Raw genomic sequence first — 14756 nt, 5'->3', positions numbered from 1 at the left:
TTTATTACAAATATCGAATCTCAATTAAATTCTCGGATTATCCACTACCCGTGTCTTTTTCTGTCATTTTTTATCTCAGAAAGTGTTGTACGTCAACTTGTACATCAATCGCTCAATGTTTGCGTGTGACCTTTGACATCACGCATGCAGAAATTCCTAATCGTCGGGCTGTCAATTAAGGGAACCCTTACATTTTTGTCCTGTATACGCTCCATGGGTGTTTTTCGGGGAATCCAGTTTTTTTCTAGTAAGATTGGATGTATATATACCAAAATTGCCATACTTTTATTGGAAATAACCACCCGATAAATACTTTTAAATATTTTGATTATGGGCAATTATAGTACCGGTTCGCACTAAGCAGATAAAATTCAAAGGGACATTATGGAAGATTAGATAAAGAGGTGGTAGTTCTCACTATAATAGTTAAAAACTAGATATTGTAAAGGGAATATGCTCAAAATATCAGTCAAATTGCTTCACTCTGAATCAAGATATTAGCAATCGAATTTTAGGCTTAGCCTCGATGATCATCACTAAAGTCAGTACAATACAAAACATTTTTGGATTTAAACATTGATGAGCGTTGAGCAAAAGATCGGATTCAAATCCAGTAAATATCACAGGCTAGCGATGCCATCTAGAGTTGATTATGGTCTGGATAAGTTAATTAATGTCTAATTAATAATTAAGATAACATTTCAGGCCTAAAAGAAAGACCTGCAATAGGCAGATTTACCTCATGCATAATGTATGTTTGATAATATACAATATGATTTGATTCTAAAATAAACAAAAACATTGTCTATTCAAATATTAAGTTCATTTTGATTATAGCCCTCCTCGGTACCAGTTAATATGGCTACGTTCTAACCTGTGTATGTACGACCAGATAAAATGTTATAATACACAAGGGGGGTTTGAGGGGCCGAAGAGTTGACGCGTGCGCGTTGCATCATAAAGTCTGTCATTAAGCCAATAATATGGTTTTGATTCCCCGCTTGTATGTGACAAGGATTTTGGTCACCTGTCAAAGCTTGTAGGTTTTTTCTGTGTCCTCCGGTTTCCTCCAACTACAGACCCTTTACGCGCAAGCGTATTAATGGAATAAAATTGAATCATATGTTAGTCCCGAATTGACCTGGTCTCTGTGTGTATATCTGCAACACACAATATGATTTTGATATTAGTTATAGTTTTCTGAGCGCTGCAGTAGCTCAGTTTGTCATAGTTAAATAATCTATTATGGAGGTTGGATGGCCGAATGATTAGCATGTGCGTGCTGTATCATAAGGTCTGTCATTGAGTCAACTGACGTGGTTTTGATTGGTTTTGATTCCCCGGTTGTACGTGACAAGGATTAGGGTCGCCTTTCCAACCTCACAGATTATCTCCGGGTCTTCCTGTTTCTTCCCACTGCTAAATACCCCTAAGTGCAAGTGGATTATTGAAATAAAAATTAAAACATATGTTAGTCCCGAAATGACCTAGTTTGTGTTGAGCGGACCATATCCTCTCTCTCTCTCTCTCTCTCTCTCTCTCTCTCTCTCTCCCTCTCTATTGTCCAGGAGACGGAAGAATACTTAGCCACACCAACCGATGATTTGCTCAGTGTTATTTATTAATGACAAGTAAGATGAAATATGGACAGAATTTCCTTTGGTGCATCAAGAACACTTCCAGCTGTACTCTGTTTGTAGTTTTGAAAAATTATATAATTTATGTTAGATAGCATTTTCCCACACTATCAAACAATAGTCAAATACAGATAGCATCGAAGTCATATTGAACTAGGATAGGAGCAGTTAAAATTTAAAAACTTGTGATTAATTGTACCAGCTTGTACCAGTATATAAATACGACAAAAAGAAATTTATTGATAAATTGTCTCATTCAGGTACATGTCTATGAGATATAACAATTCATACTTTGATGACGAATTGTGTTAAGCCTAAGGCATCAAATTTGATAGAAACATGTCAAAAATTGCAACTTCAAATTAAATAATGAATATATATTAAAATAAAATCTATGGTAACACTATGGACCACCCTGCAACAGAGGTGCTACCGAGGTGTCTCTATGGACCACACTACAACCGAGGTGTCTCCATGGACCACCCTACAACAGAAGTGTTTTCATGGACCACCCTACAACAGAGGTGTCTCTATGAAGAGCCCTAATATAGTGGTGCCTCTGTAGACTGGTGTGTCTCCATGGACTATACACAACCTTATTGTAGAGCCACGAAGGTGAAACCTCTAGTTCCTCTGTTCACTTTTCTTTTTAAACTTTCTAATAAGCACATAAATTTATTATATCAATGTTTATGTTATATAACCTACACATGACACCTGTACGATTTATATAAATCACCTGAAGACACCTGTATATCTATATAAACGACAGGTAACTCTATCACCTGAAGACTGCAACCTTGAGAAAAACAGTGTTAAATGTTAAACTTCAAAACGGTTTGCACCTCAAGTGACAAAGTTATCAACACAAGTATTGGTTTATTTCAATATTTTCTTTTAAATGTTCAAATGTTAGGCGGTGATATTCATACCATATTCGGTTTAAAGTTTCGATATTAGATAAATATTATGTTTATAATTCACAGGCAGGAAAAATAGAATAGTTTTATAACAATTTACTTATCTTCTTTATAACAACATGCATCTAGTGCAGTTTATCAAAAGGACACCCTATTCCAGAACCTTTTTGTATGAACCACACCCAATTTGTCAAAATTTCAAAAAGGCACCTTATTCCAGAGAGAGAGAGAGAGAAATGGGGTTTAACATCCACTCGACACAAACTAGGTCATTTCGGGACTAACATATGGTTTAATTTTATTTACATAATTTGCTTGCGCGTAGGGGTCTTTAGCAGTGGGAGGAAACCGGAGGACCCGGAGAAAACCCACGAGGTTGGACAGGCGACCCTACTCCTTGTCACGTACAACCGGGCATTCGAAACCACGGCAGTCGACTCAAAGACAGACTTTATGATACAGCGCGCGCACGCTAACCATTCAGCCATCCAACCCCCCTACCTTATTCCAGAATTTGTCAAAGATTTATCAAAGATTTCCAAAAGAGGACCGTATTCCAGAATCTGATGTATTTTCGTATGTACACTACCACACCCAATTTGTCCAAATTTCAAAAAGGCACCGTATTCCAGAATCTGATGTATTTTCGTATGTAGTGTACTACGCCCAGTTTGTCAAAATTTGAAAAGAGAACTTTATTCCAGAATATGTTGAGCCGTCGAAAGACGTACCTAAACCAACTTTAGATGACACAGGGTTTAACATCCTACTGTTCTGCTCCTAAACTTGGCTAATGAAGACGGGCATACACCATACAGTGTGCTATGAGGGAAATTTTGCCCAGGCAGTGGCACTATGGCTATGGCCTACTCTTATATCGGATTCCAACTGCCAAGGGATCTTTTACGTGCATGCCAATGTATACACAGGACCTAGGTTTTTTTTATCCCATCCGAACGACTAGACGGCTGTCTTTATCAGGCCCTCCATCCTGTACTACTGATAAATGGAAACGACGCCATATGCCTTATGTACCAAACACATGGATCTAATTCACAGAAGAATACATACGTAATAGGGTTGAAATAAAAACATATTTCATGTTACTCATCCAGGAGCAAAGAAAGGAGATGAAATGGGGTTTAACATCCTACTTTTCTACACCAACCAGCCTATAATGTAGAAAAGCTTATGCCATTAGTGTTCTATAAGGTTAATTTTGCCCAGACTGGGGGGATGAGGTTATGTAGTATATTGCAGACTTGGAGTGGAGGCGAGGAGGCTATATAGTATACTGCAGACTTGGGGGTGGGAGCGAGGAGGCTACGTAGTATACTGCAGACTTGGGGGTGGGAGCGAGGAGGCTACGTAGTATACTGCAGACTTGGGGGTGGGAGCAAGGAGGCTATGTAGTATACTGCAGACTTGGGAGTGGGAGCGAGGAGGCTACATAGTATACTGCAAACTTGGGAGTGGGAGTGGGAGAGAGGAGGCTGTGTTGTGTTTTTAATGGTTAAATACTTTCACATATATTTTATTGTGATTATCAATAAAACAGCCTCAAGCCTTCTTGATCTTTTCCTATAGAAAGAACACTCTATTCCTTTTATTAGCCGTAGGTTTGACAATATTTAAACTATAATAGACAAGGTAATAGTTGTAGGTTTGATAGATCATAAAACAATATTTAAACGAGTTTCCCTTTATTTAACTCTCAGGTGTTAAACGACCACAGGTGTTGATTTTAATACTATCTATTATATATTGTACCTGTATCCTTGAGACAGGTATTGGTTTAATACTATTATATATTGTACCTAATCTTGAGTATTGTTTTTAATACTATCTTTTCTGTGTTTAGGATCAGAAATAAATGTGTCAATTGTACCTGACAAAGGGGTGGGTGGGTGATCTAGTGGTTTAATGTGTGCATGTTCAGGACCGAGAACCGGATGGGAAGTAAAACCAAGGTCCATCGCGTGCACGTAAAAGATATAAGAGTAGGCCAAAGTGCAGCTATCCAGGCAATATTTTCCTCATAGCACACTGTATGGTGTATGCCCGTCTTCATTAGCCCAGTAGGAGCAGAACAGTAGGGCGTTAAACCCCATTTCATTTAATTTCTTATGAGTAAAGATGGTGTGAGTTTGTATTGTTATTATTTTTGTAGTAACAAAAGAGATTAAGATAGGTCCTGAGATTGCCTTGAACATGGGGACATTCTACTCGTTCCGATGTCCTGCAAAACAAACTCTAAGGAGAGTTAACTAGAAAGACAAAGAAACATATTTATTTCAACCGTTATCTTTGTTTTAAAACGAATCTATTTAATCCATTTGTCATCAAACAAATTCTTTACTTACAATAACTCATAGACCTCAAACAAACGTGACATATTTGTTGTGCGATGATATGTTTCGGGGAGACGCTATCTGAAGTTTGTTTAAATCCTTTGTTATATTGTTCAGATGTTAACTTAATCAAATATCTTGTCTGTTTTTTTATCAAGGATTAAAATCTGTCATCAGTGTATGAAATGTGGATCTTTAACAAAAGAACAAGCAGATACTTAACATTAGTTTAGAATTGTGATTCTCAACCAGTGTGCCATGAGATCTTCCTAAGTGTGCCGTGAAATTTTGAACGGCACACTAAGAAACTGTGAAAAAACTATGTGATCCAAATTGAGTATTCACTGATGAGTTCATAGCTGTGTTTTTCTTTATTTAGTTTGAGTCATTCTATGTGTCTATGACTAGTCTCTGCCTACGGTTGTATTCCGTCTAACTTACCATGATTTAATTTTGCAAAATTGAAATATTTTTCATATATATTTAGCCAGGTGTGCCACAATTCTTTCATGTGTTCCAAGGTGTGCCGTTGGCAAAAAAGGTTCAGAACCACTGGTTTAGAATATTGACAACCATTATGATTTAATGGGGGAGCCATGGTGGCTAAGTGGGTAAGACGCTGGCTCGCTAGCCTGGAGGTCGCGGGTTCGATCCCTGCATTGGCCGAGAAAGTTCATTGGGATTTTCCGACATGGTTTTCCTTTGTCAGTGGTACAGGAAGGAGGGCCTGACAATGACAGCTGTCTAGTTGTTTGGATGGGATGAAAAACCGAGGTCTATATATACATTGGCTTGCACGTAAAAGATCCCTTGGCAGTTGGACTTTGACCTAAGAGTAGGCCATAGTGCCACTGCCTGAGCAAAATTTCCCTCATAGCACACTGTATGGCGTATGTCCGTCTTCATTAGCCCAGTCAGAGCAGAACAGTAGGATGTTAAACCTCATTTCATTCATGATTTAATGTAAAAGAACTTGGCTGGATATTTGAGATGACAGTAATTTAAAGTAGCTAAGTCTCTAACTCAATATCATCCAAAATCTTCAACATTGAAAACACAAATTATTTGTCAATTTAAATCAACATTGATGCTGTGATCTTACCGGAAAAAGATGGGCTTCTGATATCCAATATTTAAGACAAAATAAACATTTTACCATTGGTACACGAATCGTGTACCATAATGCGTTTCAGCCCAAGTTCTAGCAAGAGACTCGAGGGACGAGGCTAGACATATTGCACCAAACCAAACAGCGTATGTAGACTGGAATAACCAGGCGCTAGAAATTTGCATTCGATTGAGACTGCTGGCTTATTTCGCGGGACATAACTGATTTGAAATTAGAGTAAAAACGGAAACCATTGAATGTATATCAGTTTATATACATTCATATTACAGTATTATATGAGTTGCGACCCACTTTTGTCAATTTCTAGGTCCCAAATGTTAGCGATTTAGCTCATTTAAGGTAAGATACTGGTCAAAATTAATATCACTAATACCTGTTTAATATTATGATATGGGATGACAACACCTGTTTAATATAATAGGTATCAGGTGTGTTGTCTGTTACAGGTAAGTATATGATAAGTATATAAATACTATTGTAACTATATCCCCCTTAATCTGTTTATCATATTCAACAACACACCTCATCATTTACACCTGTTTACACACACATATATATATATACACCTTACTACAGCTTTACCTGTATTAACACCCAGGTATAAAACACAGTTCTTCCCTAGACAGTCCCTCGTGAACCATTGGTGCCTGTTATTTAGGGGAGTGAATATGTTCAGAGAGACGGGGGGGGGGGGGGAGAGAGAGAGAGAGAGAGAGAGAGAGAGAGAGAGAGAGATGAATAAAATGAAATGGGGTTTAATGTCCTCTTTTTCCGCAGCAACTGGGTAAATTAAAAAAGATAGCCCCCTTTCCACCTACTTTACCAGGACGAAAAACCGAGGTCCTGTGTATACATTGGTGTGCATGTAAAAGATCCCTTGGCAGTTGGAATTCAATATATGAGTAGGCCATAGCACTAATGCCCGGGCAAAACTTCCCTCATAGCACACTGTATGGCGGATGTCCGTCTTCATTAGCCCAGTCGGAGCAGAACAGTAGGATGTTAAACCCCATTTTATCTTCATCATAACTTTAACAGGAGCCCCGGACCTCATGGATGGGAAGCCAGAGTGAGAGAGACAGAGGGGGAGAGAGAGAGAGAGAGAGAGAGAGAGAGAGAGAGAGAGAGAGAGTTGTCCATTGACTATCATATGGAATAATTTTATTTCAATATTTCAACAATATGTTTATCAGTCAGTCAACAGTCATGAATGCAAGCGTTTATTTGAGTTTGGTCTTTTAACCATGCAATAGGAAGATAAAACCTCCACACCGCCCATGGGGTTGAATGGCCGAATGGGTAGCTCGTGCGCATTGTATCATAAGCTCTGTCATTGAGTCAACTGGCGTGGTTTCCATTCCCTGGCTGTACTTGACAAGGAGTAGGGTCGCCTGTCCAGCCTCGTGGGGTTTCTCGGGGTCTTCTGGTTTCCTCCCACTCCGGTTTTCTCCCACTGGTAAAGATCCCTATGTGCAAGTAAATTATTGAAATAAAATTGAACAATGTTAGCCCTGAAATGACCTAGATTGTGTCAAGTGGATGTTAAAACCCATCTCTCTCTCTCTCTCTCTCTCTCTCTCTCTCTCTCTCTCTCTCCCTCCACCCTGTCCAAACCTTGATAGCTCTGTAATAGATAATAACTGCTGCTGATGGTAATCACCCAAAATAAAACGCACACAAGTAGCTGTAATCTTAGAGTACATTTAATATCATACTACTATCTTATCTATCTTTCAAGTGTCAATTGTACCCCCCAAAAAAACAAGAGCTTTCATTTTCACAGATCAATTTTAAGCTGGCGGCCCTCTGCTCCGAGGTTATCACAGACTAAACCCAGTTTATTTCAACTTCTGAAATCGAAGTTCAAACTATTGCCTCAGTTTCCTGGAATAAGGTGAAAGGTATCATGAATGTGGCAGGGTATACATTTTCATTCAAGCTAGGGTGGCAGTTGCTCAAATTTGACCTCAAATGAAAGGTGTATCATGCATGAGACAGGGTATACATGGGTGTAAGCACAATGGGGGCAAAAACTGTCAAAATTAATCTCTCTTGACCTGTTAACCAACAAGTCTCCAAACATCAACACCGTCCAAGAGGAGGAGCCACGGTGGCTAAGTGGGTAAGACGCTGTCTCGCTAGTCTGGAGGTCTTCATTTAAAGATACACTGTACATTATGTAAGAGCTAAATCCGTCTATTGCAAGTCTTCAAATGTTATATAAATTATTAATTAGACATTTATTAACATGACAGAGAGAGAGAGAGAAATGAAGTTTAACGTCCACTCGACACGAACTAGGTCATTTTGGGACTAACATATGGTTTAATTTTATTTCAATAATTCGCTTGCGCGTAGGAGTCTTTAGCAGTGGGAGGAAACCGGACGACCCGGAGAAAACCCACGAGGTTATTAACATGACAAGCCCACAGTCAACTCTCTAGATCATCAGATGGCAGTGATATTAAATGGATTAGAACTTCTGTGCCATTTGATCTGAAAGTTATATAAGTTGTTAATTTAATTTAATGAATTTGTTTACATGACATGAACATAATCAACTCTTTAGATCATTGGATGCCCGTGATATTCAACGGATTAGACAATGTCTGCCATATCTTCGTTAAACATTAAAATGGACAACAAAGACTTGGTTTATTATCATAGAAATGGAAATGAAATGGAGTTTAACGTCCTACTGTTCTGCTCCGAACTGGGCTAATAGAGACGGGCATACGCCATACAGTGTGCTATGAGGGAAATTTTGTCCGGACTGCAGCACTACGGCCTACTCTTATATTGAATTCCAACTGTCAAGGGATCTTTTACGTGCACGCCAATGTGTACACGGGACCTCGTTTTTTCACGACTAAACAGCTGTTCTTGTCAGGCCCAACATCCTGCATCACTGACAAGGGGGAACCACGCCGGAAAATTGGGATGAAATTTTGCGGGCAATGCAGGGATCGAACACCCGACCTCCAGGCTAGCGAGCCAGCGTCTTACCCACTTAGCCACATGATCCCCTCATAGAAATGGTTGTCGACAACTGCGAATATTTGAGCTAATTCTTGTCAGAACTTTACACTGTAACCCAGATATCATTTAATCTTGTGTATCTAGCACTAAATTCTTCCACATTTATTTAATATCAAATCTTTGTTCAAAAATTTGTAAAAATTATTTAAAATCACAAAAAATCATCTAATTTGTACATGTGTCCAGTTTAAAGCTGACTGATTAATTTTGATGATCTGTGTTCAATTTACAAGTATTTAATTTCCTGACCACTGTTCAAAAATTAATCATTATGCATCAATAATCAATTGGGTTGTTTATTTTTTAACAGTGATTGAGAAATTAAACACTTGTAAATTGGACATTCATTACCAAAATTGAATGGTCAGCTTTAAACTGGACAGAAGTACAAATTAAACGATTTATGGTGATATATTCTTTGAATGGCATTTAGTTCTTGGAACATATGGTGATTTTAAACAGTTTTTACGAATCTTTAAACAAAGATTTGATATTAAACGAATGAGAAAGAAATTAGTGCTAGATACACAAGATTAAATGATACCTAGGTTACCGACAGAATGGAGAGAGAGAGAGAGAAATGTGATTTAAGTCCACTTGGCACGATCTAGGTCATTTCAGGGAAAACATTGTTCAAATTTTATTTCAATAATTCGCCTGCGCGTATGGATCGTTACAGGTGGGAGGAAACCAGAGGACCGGGAGAAACACCACGAGGCTGGACAGGGGATACACAAGATTAAATGATACCTGGGTTACCGTATTAATTGCTCGACAGAATAAAGTAATTACAAATGTCTGCCATATTTTCATTAAACGTTAAAATGGACAACAAGGACTTGGTTTATTATCGTAGAAATGGTTACTGGCAATTGAGACTATTTGAGCTTAATTAAAATTTTGTTAAAACTTTGCTCAGGATAAATTAATTTGACTGAAATTTTCATTTCATATCATAACATTTCAAAGTATGTAAAGAATTCAAATAGTTTGTATTAACTTTATTTGACTTGTATTACGAAAAAAAGTAATTTAAAAAAACAAAAAAATATTGTACTGACAAAAGAAATTGTTATTTGATCTGTGAGCAGTGTGAAGTGTAAAGTTGTTTCAAATATTGTCGACAAAATCAACAAATAAAACTTCACCTCGATTGATAAAAATTTAATAATATTGATAATATCAACAAAGATCCTATTCATCGTTTCTTGTAAGGTCAGGTAAAAAAAATATTATGTTTCTCTGACACTCGGCCTCTCTTTACTACTTACAATGTTTTTTTGTTTTTTTGTACTATTTTCATTTTGTATTCAATAATATGTACCGGTATGCTGCTCTTAATGAACATGTTGGTACATGAAATCTTATCTTAAAATAAACAGCATGAACTTTTTTTATTTTTTATTTTTTAAAAAAAAAACCATTCTTTTTAATAACCGCACAATCATAAATAGTTAATGTTTTCCCAACGGTTAAATGAAGTAAAATTTCTGATTGAAAACGAATGTGTGCCGTAGGCTTGATTAACAGGTAGGCCTACACTTCCCTGATACAGTCAGTCATAAATGATACTGGATAATAAAACATAAACAGCTCTATTATAAATAGGCATTGAAATGTAATGTTTTAGGAAGTCATTTAGCCCAGTAGTGATCCATTGACTAAATAAAAAATACAAAAATAAAAACCTTCCCCTGAGACAAATTTTTTGAAAATGAAATAAAATGAAACAGGGTTTAACGTCCTACTGTTCTTCTCGAAATTGGCTAATGAAAATGAGCATATACCATGCACTGTACTATGAAGGAAATTTTGCCCTGATAGCTGTGCTACCGCCTACTCTTGTATCGAATTCCAACTGACAAGGGTTCTTTTACGTGAACGGCAATATTTACGCGGGGCCTCGGTTTCTTGTCACCCACCCGAAAAACTAGACACTATTCCTTGTCAGGCTTTTCTTCCTGCACCAAGGAAAAACAAGAGAGAGAGGGGGTTTAATGTCCACTCGACACTAACTAGGTCATTTCGGGACTAGCATATGGTTTAATTTTATTTCAATAATTCGCTTGCGCGTAGGGGTTTTCAGCAGTGGGAGGAAACCGGAGGACTCAGAAAAAACCCACGAGGTTGGACAGGCGACCTTAATCCTTGTCATGTACAACAGGGGATTCGAAACCACACCAGTTGACTCAATGACAGACCTTATGATAGAGCGCGCACGTGCTAACCATTCGACCATCCAACCCCCCAGAATGTTTGAGAACCAGGGGGCCACGGTGACTAGGTGGTTAAGACGCTGGCTCGCTAGCCTGGAGGTCTGGAGTTCGATCCCTGCATTGGCCGATAAAGTTCAACCTGATTTTCTGACGTGGTTTCCCCTTGGTGCAGAATGGAGGGCCTGACAAGGACAGCTGTCTAGTCCTTCGGTCCGTGTACACGTTGGCGTGCACGTAAAAGATCCCTTGGAAGTTGGAATTCGATATAAGAATAGGCGATAGTGCTGCTGCCCGGGCAAAATTTCCCTCATAGCACACTGTATGGCGTATGCCCGTCTTCATTAGCCCAGTATAGGAGCAGAACAGTAGGACGTTAAACCCCATTTCATTTTCGTTTGAGAACCAGAATAATTTAATTTCCTGGCCTGAAGGAGACACGTGTAGGTAAGCAGACAATAGATAAAAATAATAATAAAACTGTAACAACCAAATTTATCTGTTATTAAATCACATCAGTTAGATTACAGTCTTAATAATACACACCTTTGTTATGCCAGGTAAATGACCCGTTTCATTCAGGTGAAAAGTAAAAACATTGATTAGATTAAAAATGCCACATCTGGTCTTTGTTGATCTTAGATAAACATCAAAGATCAAATTTAATTACATTTTATGTGTCAATTTTTTTTATGGGAATATAATTTGTCAGTTTTTTTTTTCAAAATTGAATGTCTATACACAATCTTGGAAATAAGGTATTTGTCACAGAAAATGTCAGGCTCAAATTTTGGCTTTGCCAGACACGATCCCCTGCATGTTCCTTAATCAACAACCACAAGAGGACCCGGAGAAAACCCATGAGGTTGGACAGGCGACCCTACCCCTTGTCACATACAACCGCGGAATCGAAACCATGCCAGTTGACTCAATGACAGACCTCATGATACAATGCACACGTGCTAACCAATCGGCCATCCACCCCTCCTGGTGTACGTATGTTTACATTAAACACCTGTTCAACCTCGTGGGTTTTCTCCGGGTCCTCCGGTTTCCTCCCACTGCTAAAGCTCCTTACGCGCAAGCAAAATATTGAAATAAAATTGAACCATATGTTAGTCCCAAAATGACCTAGTTTGTCTTGAGTGGAGTTAAACCCTCTCTCTCTCCCTCTCTCTCTCTCTCTCCCATTACACACCAGGACAGTACAAAATAATATATCAAAAACATAAAAGTGTAACACAAAAGTTTCTTTTTTTTTTCATACATACAAACAGGGGGGAGGGGGGGTATATTAACAGCCTTTTTTACCTGCATACCTGTACATATATATCTATATATACCTGTAGACTTGTAAAGGTAATGATACAGGTATTTCAATAGATGATATAATACATATCATTATCAATAGAATTCACTTCAAGACCCACAAACAGGTAAATAATCAACTATCTAGCCAGAATCACACCACCATTCATATCACCTGTATTGTACATGCACGGTTTGAATTCAGGTAATGTATAGTCATTAAAAACCAAACAGGGGTTCTCAGAGACCTGAATATATGCCAAATTTATTTATCACCAGCCAAATAAACACAGTGTTTTTTTAACTGAGTTCAAAACCTGTCTACAGTTGTTTTGTCTGGCCATTATTTGAACTCGGATATATCTTTACCTGTCCACAATTGGTTTTACTCTCCATTATCTGAAGTTTGGCACATCTTGACCAGGAAGTTCAAATTAATGCCTCCGTGTTTACAGAGAATGTACTTTGTCAGATGTTTTAAGGTACAGTGTCTAGTCATTCAGATGAGACAAAAAAAAAAATAAGCTACCGTGCATGTAAAATAACCCATGACAATTTTGAATTTGATGACGAACAGGTAATTTACCTGCCATAAAATTGATTATTTCAATGAATTTAACCTTAGAACCAAAAAATAATTTATTTCAATGAATTTAACCATAAAGCACATTAGATACAGTTAAATATACAGTTTTATGAATTGAAAATAATGATTGTCAAATTATTGGCAAAATATATTCAAATGTGGTCAATCAAATTATAATGTAAAATATAGTTAATCATACATTATGAGAGATGTATTAAACATACATTATACAAGAGCTAAATCTGCCTATTGCAGGTCTTTCTTTAGGCCTGAAATGTTATCTAAATTATTATTTAGACATTAATTAACCTATCCACACCATAATTAACTCTCGATGTCATCGCTAGCCTGTGATATTTACTGGATTTGAATCCGATCTGCTGCTCAACGATTATTGATGATTAAATAAAAAAAATGGATAATCGAGACTATGTTTTTCATCGTATCAACTTTAGTAATTCCCTTTACAGTATCTAGTTTTTAACTATTAGTCAGCTCTTAACTAATCTCCCATAATGTATCTTTAATTAAAGAATATTGCAATATGTATTGAATTGAAATATATTGTAAAACACGATCAGTTAAAATGTATTGTAAAACACCCCCTAATTCAAATATTGTAAAACACTATCAGTTAAAATATATTGTAAAATGTGGTCAATTAAAGTATATTGTTAATGCATATTGCGATATGTGGTCAATTAGAGAATATTGTAAAATATAGTTAATTAAATTAAACTCAAGTGCAACTAGAGACAGGTGCTTGGTGTGAATTAATATAAATATTGATTTATAATTATACCTATAGATAAATATATATAATATATACCTACACAAGTCATATTGACTTATATCACAGATACCCTGACCAATTGACCTGATTAAATAGATCTACACACAGTTGACCATACCAACTTGATTCACACAACCAGTACATTATTCCGAGAAATGAGAGGGAGGGAGATGGTGTTTAACATCCACTCGACACAAATTAGGTCATTTCGGGACTAACATATGGTTCAATTTTATTTCATTATTTTTTTTTTAGCAAGTCAAGATATATTTACATCAAGTGGAGCTGGGTGTCCTTCCACTCAATTATAACACGACAATATATTCCAGTCGCTGGGGGATTATATTTTGACATTATTTTTTTAAAAAGGACCTTCTCATTTCGACCCCACCGTATCACTGAGATTCAAGCTGACCTGTACTGTTCTAGTGATTCTTCCACATATACTACTAACACTTTAGTAAGGAGTTTATTCATTGTAGTCTTGGAATTATATTAACATAACTTGGATGTCCCTCCACTATTGCCTATCAGGGTTCCCCTTCCCCCCACCCCCCTATTTTTTAGTCCCTTTAAGAAAATTAAAATAAGTCAAGATGCATTTACATAAAGTGTGGGTGGATGTCCCTCCACTATTCATAGTGCTCAATTATAACACAATATATTAACATAACTTAGATGTCCTTCCACTATTCATAGCGCTCAATTATACCACCGCAATATATTAACATAACTTGTTGTGTAATCCCCACCCACTCAAACAAGTTTCAATTACAGCTA

General features: G+C 37.2%; 1 protein-coding gene across 1 annotated transcript in view; it reads right to left on the bottom strand.

Annotated features, from left to right (window-relative positions):
- LOC126811516 (protein O-mannosyl-transferase TMTC1) overlaps positions 1-14756 on the bottom strand; it is a 74940-nt gene that overhangs the window by 45178 nt on the left and 15006 nt on the right. The window lies entirely within an intron of this gene.

Source organism: Patella vulgata, chromosome 2 (genome assembly GCF_932274485.2).
Source record: "Patella vulgata chromosome 2, xgPatVulg1.2, whole genome shotgun sequence".
NCBI lineage: Eukaryota > Metazoa > Mollusca > Gastropoda > Patellidae > Patella > Patella vulgata.
Note: the sequence above shows the minus strand (reverse complement) of the source record. Positions and strands in the feature narration are given on the sequence as shown.